Genomic DNA, 12,507 nt, shown 5'->3' on the forward strand with positions numbered 1-12,507 from the left:
TTTATAGAAGGTGCATCAAATGATAGGGATTCTAGTATGTTGAGGAGAATCTGATGATTGACCATGTCAAATGCTTTGGACAGGTCAATGAATAGTACTGAAGAAAGGTTATTAAGGTTACGTTTTTTGTTTATGCAATCTGTAAAGGAAAGGAGGGCAGTGGTAGTGCTGTGTGAAGGTCTGAAACCATGTTGACAGCTGGAAAGTAAGTTATTTTGGGTTAAGTGGTCAAGTAATTGCCCATGGATACATTTCCCCATGATCTTTGCTAGGGGTGAGAGAAGGGCAATAGGGTGGTAGTCGGAGAGCTCATTTGAGTGTCCGCCTTTATGGAGGGGGATAATATGAGAGACTTTCCATAGGCTAGGTATGTGACCTTCGGTAATAGTCCTATTGATCAGAATGGAAATAGAATAAGCTATAGCTTTGGCTGATAGCTGTAGAAAATCGGCAGGTAGTTGATCTGCTGAGGGAGAGCATTGTTTTAGTTTTTGTATGAGGGTTAGAATGTATGTAGTTGGGACAGGTTATAAATGAAAAGGAGGGGGTGAGGTAGAGTTATAGGAAGGTAGAGTGAAGCTATTAGGTGATAGCTGATTAGCCAGTGTTTGGATAGTATTAGTAAAGAAGGTATTGAATGTATTGGCTGTATTCATGGGATTAGTATGGTCAGTATCTTGAGGGTTAGGTGTGGTGGATTGACCTGGGTGGAGTAATTGGTTAATGCTAGTCCAGAATTTTTGAGGGTTGTTTTGATTAGTTTGTTGGAATTGTAGGTAGTAATTTCTTTTATCAGAGAGTATAGCTTTCTTAGTGTCATTTCTTAACTGTCTAAAGGTTTGTTGGTCAACAGGGTTTTTAGTCATTCTCCATTTGGCCCAGTGTTTATTTCTAATGTACATTTTGTGTTTGGTTGCTTTTGAAAGCCATGGGGAAGACTTGGTTTTAACTCTAATTAATCTGGTTGGAGCATGTTGGTTGAGAATTGCAAGAAAGTTAGAGTTAAAGTAATTGATGGCTTCTTCTAAAGGGAGGTATTTTAAGGGAGACCAATTGCAAGCTCTTAGTTCTTTTTCGAATAGCTCAGGGTTAAAGTTCTTTTTGGATCCGATATTTTTGACAGATGTAGGATTGGGAGTATGGGTTTTGTGCCTGATAATATAGGTAAGTGAGTGGTCACTTATATCATCAGGGAGGGTTCCTGAATCATAGTTGTGAGGGTGATGGTTTATGAGAATCCAGTCTAATATTCTAGCTTTCTGTTTAGTTTTATTGATCCTGGTGGGGGATGTAATAATTTGAGTAAAATCATATAGGTTAATGTGGGTTGTAGGGAGGCTGCTGCAATAGCAGTTCCAGTCAATGTTTATATCTCCTAGGATTATGGTTTCTTGAGGCAAGTGTTGGGATAGCCAGCAAAGAATATTTTCCATGGTGGCAATGTTATTACCAGGAGGAAGATACATACAGATGATATAGATGGATTTGGCATTGTTAATATGAAGTTTGGAGATGAGAATTTCTGCATTGGAATCGAGAGGTATTTTACAGTTGTAGGTGGTTAACTGTAAGCCTGATTTAAATAGAATAGCTACCCCTCCTCCTTTCTTGGCTACTCGGTCGAGTCTTAGTATGTTATATCCAGGTGGAAGGAATTCAGTGTCTTTGGTAGCAGGTTTTAACCATGTTTCTGTTAAGCAGAGGATATCAAAGGAATATACTTCTACTAGAGCTTGGAGTTGAGGTATTCTGTTGTTTATGCTACGTATATTAAGATGGGCTACTTGGAGGGAGTTAGATGTTTTACTAAGGGAATTGACACGGTACAGATTTTGGCTGTGGAAGGTACTAGGAGTATTTGTTGGGCCTGGGTTAGGATGGATATCTCCATCTTTTATTGAGAGTAGTAATCCTATATAGCTTGGGTTAGGGAATTTGATGTATAGAAGTAGATTTTTCCTGAGATTAAGGGTGTAATATTTAATATGTAGTATTCTATGATACTTTGCAAGTAGGTATTTGGGTGAAGTTGTTACATTAGCATGGTTAAGGAGGAGTGGAAGGAATAGAGCATTGGTTTCCTAGTTAGGATAGAGATGGTCTAGATGTAGTGGATATTCATACGAGCCCTTCAAATTTACATTTACCAACGCCCCCTTTGATGGTTCCTCTTTGTTTGGACCAAAGGTAAAAAATGTACTCACCAGGTACAAGCAGGAAGGGAAAACTCTCTCTGCCATGGGAGTACGTTTTCCGTCCCTTCTAGACCATACCCTAAAGGTCAGAGAGGTGGGAAAATAGGTTCAAGAAGTCTCAGAGATTTTTTCCCGGACGCACAAGGTGATTCCTCCTTCAGAGGCAGAAGAAGAGGAAGTAATGGTAGATGTCACCCTAGAGGCAGGGAGGGTCCGCAAAATCAGGGTGGCCGTGATTCCTTTCCTGGATGTCCCTATCAACGCTCCTGAAGTGGGGCCGACTGCGCTTCTCTGGAGCCAGTCGCAGGTCGCTTATCTTTGTATCCAGAAGCCTTCCATGACATCACCCAAGACAAGTGGGTACAAAGAATAATTTCCAGAGGATACTCCATACCCTTCTCTTTCCCACCTCATCCCACCAAGAAAATCCCAGAAGTTCCACCCACTCACAGGGATCAAGCAACTATAGAAGTCCAAAAGTTGCTTCAAAAGAGAGTCATCCAAACTGTCCCCACAGACCAGATAGGAGTCTGAACTTACTCCAGATTCTTTTTAGTGCCAAAACAAACAGGGGACTGGAGGCCCATTTTGGATCTCAGCAAATTAAATGAATCCGTGAAGAAGTCCAAGTTCCGAATGGTAACACTGCAGTCAATACTCCCCCTGTTAGGGGAAAGACAATTGGATGTGCTCCATAGCCCTCCAAGATGCGTACTGCCACATAAAAATGGACAGAGCATCGAGGAGTCACTTACGCTTCCAGCTGGGAGCCAGTCATTACCAATTTCGTGCTCTGCCCTTTGGTCTCACCACAGCCCCCAGGGTGTTCACCAAATGCATGGCGGTAGTAACGGCTCACTTGAGACGTCTTGGATTCCAGGTGTTTCCGTACCTGGGTGACTGGCTCCTGACTGCCACCACCAGGCACCTACTTCTACAAGCTAGGGATTCAACCATCCAAGTCTGCACTCAGCTAGGGATTAGTATAAATTGGGAAAAGTCTGCCTTGTCGCCCTCTCAATGTGTGACTTTTATAAGCACAGAAATAGACACAGTGGCCATGATGGCTTGCCTTCCTGCAGACAGAATACAAAATCTAAGACAACAGATATACAGTCTACTTCACCAACACAAAGTCAAAGCAAAGACAGTGCTCAAACTTCTAGGAACCATGGCCGCTACTATAACTCTAGTTCCACTAGCCGGACTACATATGAGAATCCTTCAATGGCTACTCTTTTCCCAGTGGTCTCTTCAACAACTGCCTCTGTCTCATCCTATTTTGATAACAAAATCTTGCAAAAAGGACCTTCGTTGGTGGATTCAGTCTAATCAACTAACGATAGGGACATCTTTCATTCCTCGCCAACCTGTTGCTACTGTGACCACGGATACCTCCCAGATAGAGTGGGGGGGGGGGGCATTATCTAGGCAGGACAGTCCAAGGCACATGGCAAGAACATGAGGCTCACTTGCATATCAATGTCTTAGAGATGAGAGCAGTGCTACTAGTGTTGCAAGCACTTCACGACTCTCTTCCTCTAGGGACAATAGCAATCCAATCGGGCAATATGTCAGTGGTTTGGTGTATAAACAAACGAGGAGGAACCAGATCCTACCCCCTATGTCAAGAGGCTTTTTGTGTTTGGCAGTGGGCAATATCTTCCCAATGCTTTCTAATTGCAACGCATATCCCGGGGACAACCAATGTGATAGCCGACAAGCTCAGCAGGGCAATCTTGATGCCTCACGAGTGGTCTCTGAATCAGAAAGTCGCAGAACAGATATTTTGCAAATGGGGACAGCCTTGCTGTGATCTGTTTGCCAGCCCAATCAACGCCAAATGCAGCAACTACTTCTCCCTTATCCCCCCCCGGGGGAGCCACTGAGAGACGCACTTGTTCACAATTGGCCCTCGGGACTGCTTTATGCATTCCTTCCTTTTCCGTTAATATCGAAAGTGATCCAGAAAGCAAAGATCTTGGGAAGCAGAATGATTCTTATCGCTCTTTACTGGCCTCATCAGATTTGGTTCCCCTTTCTCGGGCCTCACCTTCTGGACAAATCATGGACTCTGGACCCAGTACCAGACCTTCTGAGACGCATCAGGCACCTTTCACCCCTGTCTCAACACCCTCAACTTGACAGCATGGCTGTTCCACTTCCATCCCTAGTCAGGCTTCATGGTTTCTCCCCTGCAGTTACACATATCCTCACGTCTTCTCACAAGCCTTCTTCGAGAAAATTATACGCTAGCAAATGGAAAAGATTTTCTATCTGGGCACGAGAAAAAAACAGATCCTTACACAGCCCCTCCATTCCCTTGGTGTTAGAATTCCTAACCGGAATTTTTTATCAGGAATCAGCTGCTGCTACAATCAAAGTTCAGCTGGCAGCGATCTCCAATTTTCATTTGGGACAACATGAACCTAATCTTATGGCTCACAGATTGTGTAAATCATTTTAAAAAGGCACTACCTTGCTGAGACCTCCATTTCAGGAACCTGTATCTCCCTGGGATCTTAATTTTGTTCTGTCCAAGCTTACTCCCCTGCCTTTTGAACCCGCACATACTTGTGAATTAAAGTTCCTTTCACTGAAGACTATTTTTCTAGTAGCCATTACATCTGCCAGAAGAGTGTCAGTGTTAGAAGCACTGTCAGTCAAACCTCCTTACTTGATTTTTCATGAAGACAGAGTTTCCCTTCATACAAATCCATCCTTCATCCCCAAGGTTTGCTCTCAATCTAATATGAATCAAACTGTTGAACTGCCAGTCTTTTTTCCTAATCATTCAAACAGAGCGGAATATAAATTTCATCAGCTTGATGTTCACAGACAGTTAAGGTTCTATCTACATAGAACCAAGGAGCTTAGGAAATCAGACCAATTGTTTGTATCTTTTTCTGAGGCAAGAAAAGGTATGCCAGTCTCCAAGATAACATTATCAAATTGGATTTCAAATTGTATATCGTTTATTTACTCTTCCAGTGGCAAAGAACGCCCGTTTAAAATTAAGGCTCATTCTACTAGATCCGTATCCACATCTGCTGCCTTTCAAGCCAGAGTCCTGATTGACAGTATATGTGTGACAGCAACTTGGGCTACCCCCCATACCTTTATAACTCATTACAAATTGGTGAAAATAGTGGAAGCAGGACCACCACAGAAAAGTAATAAAACTTTTTAATTACTTTTCTGTGGTGGTCCTGCTTCCACTATTTTCACTGATATTCTGTTCCTGGTTGCCGTTTTTTGTGGAGGCGGACCTTTGGTGGGCCTTGGTCTCTTTGTTTTTTCCATTTGTCATTACAAATTGGATTTGGCCTCAAGGGGTAGAGCCTCCTTTGGTTCCACGGTTCTTAGGAGTATATTCCTGTGAGCCACCCGAGAAAAAGGTGCTAGGGACACTGTCCCATATGTAAGAATGAAGGCGAGATAAGACTACAGAACATAAAGAAGTTATGTACTCACCATAACGTTCCATGTTTGTAGTCCATCTTGCCCTTCATTCTTACGAACCCACCCACCTACTCCTGTCCATGTATCCTTGGAGGATCTGGAGACAAGATAGTATCTATCTCCTGTAGGGTGGAGACCTTTCATCTTTGTTGTTCCTTGTGGAAATACCTTCTATCACTTTTTTAGACAGCAGCAAACAAGATCTGGGGATTCTTACTAGTGCACTATGGGATACCTACCTTACCACGAGCCAGCTGAGAGACTTCGAGCTTTGTAATCGGCCAAGTCGGAGCCGAGGATTGGCTCTGAACCCATATGTAAGAATGAAGGGCGAGATGGACTACAAACATGGAACGTTATGGTGAGTACATAACTTCTTTTTTTCTTCAGCGACCTTTATACTCAGGTCCCTCAATTACCTTATACATTTCACCAGGCTACAGAGAGATCTCCTGAAGGAGCTAGGAAATCCTTTCCAAGGTTCAGTTGCTGCAGGGGCATCAGACAAAGTGTCCTCCCAGCTCTTCACCTTAAATTCTGTAGTAAACTCATCCATGAGGCTCATTTCCTGTGCAGCTGATGGAGCGAGTAGGGCAGCGGGTTCAAATTTCTTGAGGAGACATTCCTGGATGCACTTGTGTAATTTTGCTGAATCCTTTAAGTCTTCTTTTGTCAGTGCTCCTTTTGATGGCTTGTCCTTGTTCAGGCCCAAAGTCAAAGACACACTAACCAGGTGTGAAAAACTCTCTCTGCCGGTGGAGTCTGTTTCTCCATACCTTCTAGACCTTATCCCAAAGGTCAAAAGGAGGGAAAGATGTGGTTCCAAAAACCCCAGAGAGTTTTCCCAGACACACATGGTGAGCCTTCTCCTAGGGGCAAAGGGGGAAGCAATAACAGAAGACGCCGACCACATGGCAGAGGGGTTCCGCAAAACCAGGGCAACAGAGATTTCTTCTTTGGCAAGCCCTTTCAGTGCTCCTGAAAAGAGGCCCGGCTGTCCATCTCTGGAGGCAGTCAGTGGATGCTTATCCTTGTACCCAAGCGCCTGGCTGAAAATCACAAAAGACAAGTGGGTACAAAGCATTATATCCAGAGGCTACTATATACCCTTCTCCCTCCCAACCCAACGTATCAAAAACATTCCAGATGTTATACCCAGTCACAGGAAGCAAGCAACCATAGAAATCCAGAAGTTGCTAGAAAGAGTCATCCAGCCGGTCCTCGCAAACCAGACAGGATCCGGAACTTGCTCAAGGTTTTTTTTAGTTCCAAGGAAAATGGGACTGGAGACCATACTGGATCTCAGCAGATTGAACAAATCTGTAACAAAGACAAAGTTCCAGATGGTAACACTGCAGTCGATACTTCCCTTTTTGGGAAAAGATGATTGGATGTGCTATATAGACCCAGGATGCGTACTACCATATAAAGATGGACAGGCCATCCAGGAGTCATCTACGCTTTCGGCTGGGAGCCAGTCATTATCACTTTCGAGCTCTGCCCTCCCTTTGGTCTCACTACAGCCCCAGAGTGTTCCCCAAATGTATGGCAATAGTTACTGCTCACCTGAGGCGTCTAGGATTCAGAGTGTTTTCATATCTAGATGACTGGCTTCTAACCGCCACCACCAAGCATCTACTGTCAGAAGCATGAGACACCAGTCTCACACTTTGCTCCCACTTGGGGATCACAATAAACTACAAAAAATCTGCCTTATTCCTATCTCAACATATCGTTTTTATAGGCGCAGATCTAGATACTACAGAAATTATGGTAAAGCTGCCCCTGGAAAGAGTTCAAACCTTGCGGCTTCAGATCTCAGTTCTTCTCCTAAAAAGAAAGGTTCCAGCAAGGACAGTTCTAAAAGTACTAGGCATTATGGCAGCAGTGATAAACGTAATTCCATTGGCTCGGCTGCACATGAGAATCTTAAAATGGCTGCTGTTCACTCGGTGGTCCATGCAGGAACTACCAGTGTCACACCAGATTATATTAACACAATCTCGCAATACAGACCTCCAGTGGTGGCTACACTCCACTCAAGTGACCTTAGGTCGACCCTTTGTTCTTCCTCAATCGTTAGCCACAGTGGCCACGGATGCTTCCAAGATAGGATGGGGGGGGGCATTATCAGGATCATGCGGCCCACTTGAACATCAATGTCCTAGAGATGAGAGCAGTGCTTCTTTCGCTGCAAGGATTCCAAGACTCTCTTCCGATAGGAATGACTGCTATCCAGACATGTCAGTTGTATGGTATATAAAGAAACAAGGAGGAACTAGATCTTACTCCCTTTGACAAGAGGCTCTGAGAGTATGGCAGTGGGCAACCTCTTCCCAACATTTTCTGATAGCAACGACATCCCGGGGAAATCCAACGTGATTGCAGACAAACTCAGCAGGGTAATTCTGATGCCCCACGAGTAGTCCCTGAAGCAAGACATAGCGGAAATGATTTTCCAGAAATGGGGCCAGCCATGCTGTGACCTATGTGCCATGTCCATAAATGCTAAATGTAGCAGCTACTTTGACTAATCCCCCCGGGGGTGTCCCCAAGGGATGCACTTGTATGCGATTGGCCGTCGGGTCTCCTATATGCTTTTCCTCCCCTTCCTTTGATACCCAAAGTTCATCAGAAAACCAATGCGTTGGGAAGCACCTTAATACTTCTTCCCCCATACTGATCTCATCGAATCTGGTTCCCCTTCTTGTGGCCTCTTCTTCAGGAGGAGCCATGAATTTTGGACCCAGTTTTGGACCTTCCGACACGCCCATCGGGCATGCTCCATCCATCTCTGCAAACCCTCAAGTTGACAGCATGACTGCTCCGATTCCAACCATAGTCAGGCTACCAGAGCTTTCACCTTCAATACAACAAATCTTGATTTCTTCTCACAAGGCTTGTATGAGAAGATTATTTCTCAGCAAATGGAAAAGAATTACCTCATTGTCTTCAGAAAATAATCTTGACCCTTTTTCTGTGCCTTTGCCTTCCATATTGGAATTTTTAGCAAAGCTTTTTTCAGGAGGGGGCAGCTGCAGCTACCATTTGAGTTCAACTAGCTGCAATGTCTAATTTCCATGTTGGAGTTGGAGGTCTAAATATCATGTCTTACAGGCTTTGTAGAGCCTTCTTGAGAGGTACAAAGTTGTTAAAACCACCCATTAAACCATCTCTTCCTCCATGGAATCTAAATTTTGTCTTATCTTGCATAATCCTTTCCCCCTGTGAACCCGCTTCATCACGTGATCTAAAGTTCTTAACGTGGAAAACAGCTCTCTTAGTAGTGATCACTTCGGCCAGACGTGTTTCAGAACTACAAGCATCATCTATCAAACCCTCCCCCCATATGCTGTTCCATAAGGACAGAGTTTCTCTCTGTATAAACCCTTCCTTTCTACTGAAGGTATGCTCGGAATCAGACCTAAACCAGTCCACAGACTTACCAGTTTTCTTCCCCAGTTATGGCAATAAGGCAGAATATATGCTACACCTACTGGATGTACACAGACAGTTATGCTGCTACTTGCACAGAACAAAGGACCTCAGGAACACTGACCAACTATTTTTATCTTTTTCAGACTGTAAAAAGGTGCTCCAGTAGTGAAATCTACCATTTCCAGATGGTTGTCGCTCCAGTAGTGAAATCTACTATTTCCAGATGGTTGTCAGACTGCATCATGTTCACCTATCAATCTGTAAACAAATAACTTCCAGGCAAAATAAAAGCTTGTTCTACTAGGGCTGTGTCTACCTCTTCACCCTTTCATCTGAAACTCCCAATTGATGCAATCTGTGCTGCAGCAACGTAGTCAACACCTCACACCTTTATCGCTCATTACAGAGTGGATTTGGCTTCCAGGGACAGGGCCTCCTTTGGGTCCAGTGTTCTGAAGAATGTTCTCCCATGAGCCACCCAAGAAAGATGGTGCTAGGGACACTGTGCCACCAGTAAGAATGAAGGCGAGATAGGACAACATCACATAAAGAAATTATGTACTCACCATAACGTTCCATGTGATTTGTCTGTCTAGCTTCATTCTTATGTCCTACCCTCCTACCCCCAGCCTTTGACTCCTGGAGGATCAAGGGGTTACTATTTGGCATCTCTAATTCTCTGACCCTCTTCTGGGTTTTTTGGTGAGGTAGATTAAAAGATGTTTCTTTATATACAGTATTTAGTATACCAGCAAACAAGATCTGGGGAATGCCACAGAGCATCATGGGATAAGGGAGTAAGCCACGAGCTAGTTTGGAGACCTCGAGCTTTGAAAGTGGCCGAGTCTGAACCGAGGATCGGTTTAGAACCCACCAGTAAGAATGAAGGCGAGATGGACAATTCACATGGAACGTTATGACGAGTACATAACTTAGTTCTAATAACGTAAATACAAATTCTTTGGGCATGAAACCTAAATATGAGGACAATAATAATATGTTCATTACTACGTTTACACTTGATAGCAAAGCGATAGTGAATGTTCTTTATAAGAAATGGGCCCTTTTTACTACTGATAAAAATTTACTTGACAAAGTGGGCATAAAACCTGGTATTTTTAGAAAAGATAGATCATTTAAGAATTATTTGGATCGGAATACGGATAGAGTGGCAAGGAACGAAAAAAGAGTTAATGATATGTTTAGATGTGGCTGTTGCTCCCAATGTTCAAATATTATTTATTTCAGATCATAGAAAAACATTTAGAATCAATGTCTGTTTTTCCTGTAACTCCAAACAAGTAGTTTATTTAGCTTAATGTTATTTATGCCCCGTATTTTATGTAGGTAAAACATCCAGGAAAATGAAGGATCGAATTTATGAACACTTACTTTGTTATTAGGAAGGGTAGAGGTACAAATGCATTGTATAAACATTTAGAAAGGCGTAAGGCACATCACTTTGGTTTTATGGTTATTGAGCAGGTTATTAGCGACCCTCAAGATTTTATTGTGAATGAGCATCTGGAAAAATGTGAATTCAAATGGGAGCTTAGACTAGGTGCTACTAATTTTCCAGAGTTAAAATGATACCTGCTCCATAAATTCTGTTTTAATGTTAAAATACTATGAGGCTTATTTTTTGTTTAATTATTTAATTGATTTGTCAATTAATTTGGTGGATGTTATCATGTTTCTTAAATGGTATATCATTTAAACTGCTTTTAAATTTGTGCTGGTTGTTCTAATGAAGTTCCAAAAACTGGGGACAAAAGCACTCAATGTTAATAAAAGTTTTTATGGTGAAAGTGGTTGCTTGTCATTCATGCACTACAGCAAGCTTTTTTTTAAGTTAGTCGAGTTAATACTTGTTTTTGGTTCTCAAATTTAATAAAGATGTGTAAAAAATAGTATCTATTTTTGATGGAATTTTGCTCATAGGTTCATAGGTAGGTACTAGACTATTGGCCCTAGGGCCTATATAAGCCTAGCCAAAAGGTACCCTGGCTTTCGCCACCCAAGAAAATTATTTTCCTGTGCCACTGTCAAGCAGAGCCACAGAAGTGATCCCTGATGCGAATTTCCTATCTACCATCCAATCATCAAGATTTTTCTTGAAGAGTGCTAATGAGGAGCTTTGTTTGATATAGACAGGTAGTTTGTTCCACAGTATGGGAAGTCTCTGGGACAGGAATCTATCCCTAGAGCGTGTAGCTCGTAGAGATTGGGATTTCTTTAAGTGGAGCATGTCTAAAAGCTCCGGGTTTGACATAGCTTTGTGTGTTAGGCAGAGATCGCCTCTGAGTAGGCGATATGCGACGGAGTAAAGCTGCAGTTCTTTTAGACGGTCTGCGTAGGGCATCTGTTTGAGGCTGGTAATCCTCTTTGTGAGGTATTTCTGTGGCCTCATAACATATTCACTGGCTGTGTGCTCTGTAACTGGTTTTAGCTCAAAACCTATGGGCTTCAGACTTTTGTATGGGAGTCCTTCCATACAGTGAAGACTTGAGATAATTCCATGAGAGGAATCCCTCCTCCCTAAGTAGTTCCATATCCCTTGAAGGCAAGATGCCTTCAGTGATACTGATGATCTCTAGGAATTCTACATGAAGTCCTTGCCCTGGTCATATACAATTCATCCCTTCTCCCCCCAGACAGAGATAAGAAGGTTCTGCCTCATCATTCACATCTCCTCCTAGTCAGCTGCTTCAGTGCCTGAGCCATTAATTGTACCGAGTTGACTGCGTCATACTTTGGGCTTAACTTGTCTGTGCCGCAAAACTGGCTGTGAAAGGGGTAGGATTTGGTGTACATTATATCTGAAGTAGAAAGATGTTAACAGGAAGAGGAACCATGAATTGGGAGTTTAAAAGTTACATTGTATTTTCTGTATGAGACATTTGAACTATGGGTATACAGTAGAGAGAAAAGTTTTTTTTTATTGCAGTGCTCCTAGTCTGCAAGTTAGGTAGTACAGTTACCACAGTGTGTCATTTTGGAAGCAAAACGGGAATCATGGGGGATAATTGCCTAGTAAATATGCCAGTGATAGTGAGAAAGGAGGGAAGTACAAAGGATACTAGAGAAGTCTGTTGAGTTACTAGAACAAAATATTGGTCAGTCACTAGGCATGTAATAAAGTAAATATGAGTATGGCGTTTAGTTTATAGGCGAGGGAATGAGCTGTTAGTGTCAGTTTTCAAATTCTGACCCACTTCCCAGTCTTATTCAAGAAAAAGTGGAGTAAAATAGTGTCAGGAAGGAAATAAGGCAAGGATGCAGATTTTCACTAGTGCACTGTTTGTTGGGGAGAGATTTGTGTTTAGGCATTGACAGCAGTAAATATTTGTAAAGCAGCAAGAAAGCAGATCCTGATACTGGAGAGAAGTACACTTGCCCGTGGTGCTGTTTG

General features: G+C 42.7%; 1 protein-coding gene across 1 annotated transcript in view; it reads left to right on the forward strand.

The window, feature by feature from the left end:
- Positions 1-12,507, forward strand: part of LOC122794195 (general transcription factor IIE subunit 1-like) — a 480,389-nt gene that overhangs the window by 327,362 nt on the left and 140,520 nt on the right. The window lies entirely within an intron of this gene.

Source organism: Protopterus annectens, chromosome 2.part1 (assembly GCF_019279795.1).
Source record: "Protopterus annectens isolate FY-2018-M chromosome 2.part1, PAN1.0, whole genome shotgun sequence".
Lineage (NCBI taxonomy): Eukaryota > Metazoa > Chordata > Ceratodontiformes > Protopteridae > Protopterus > Protopterus annectens.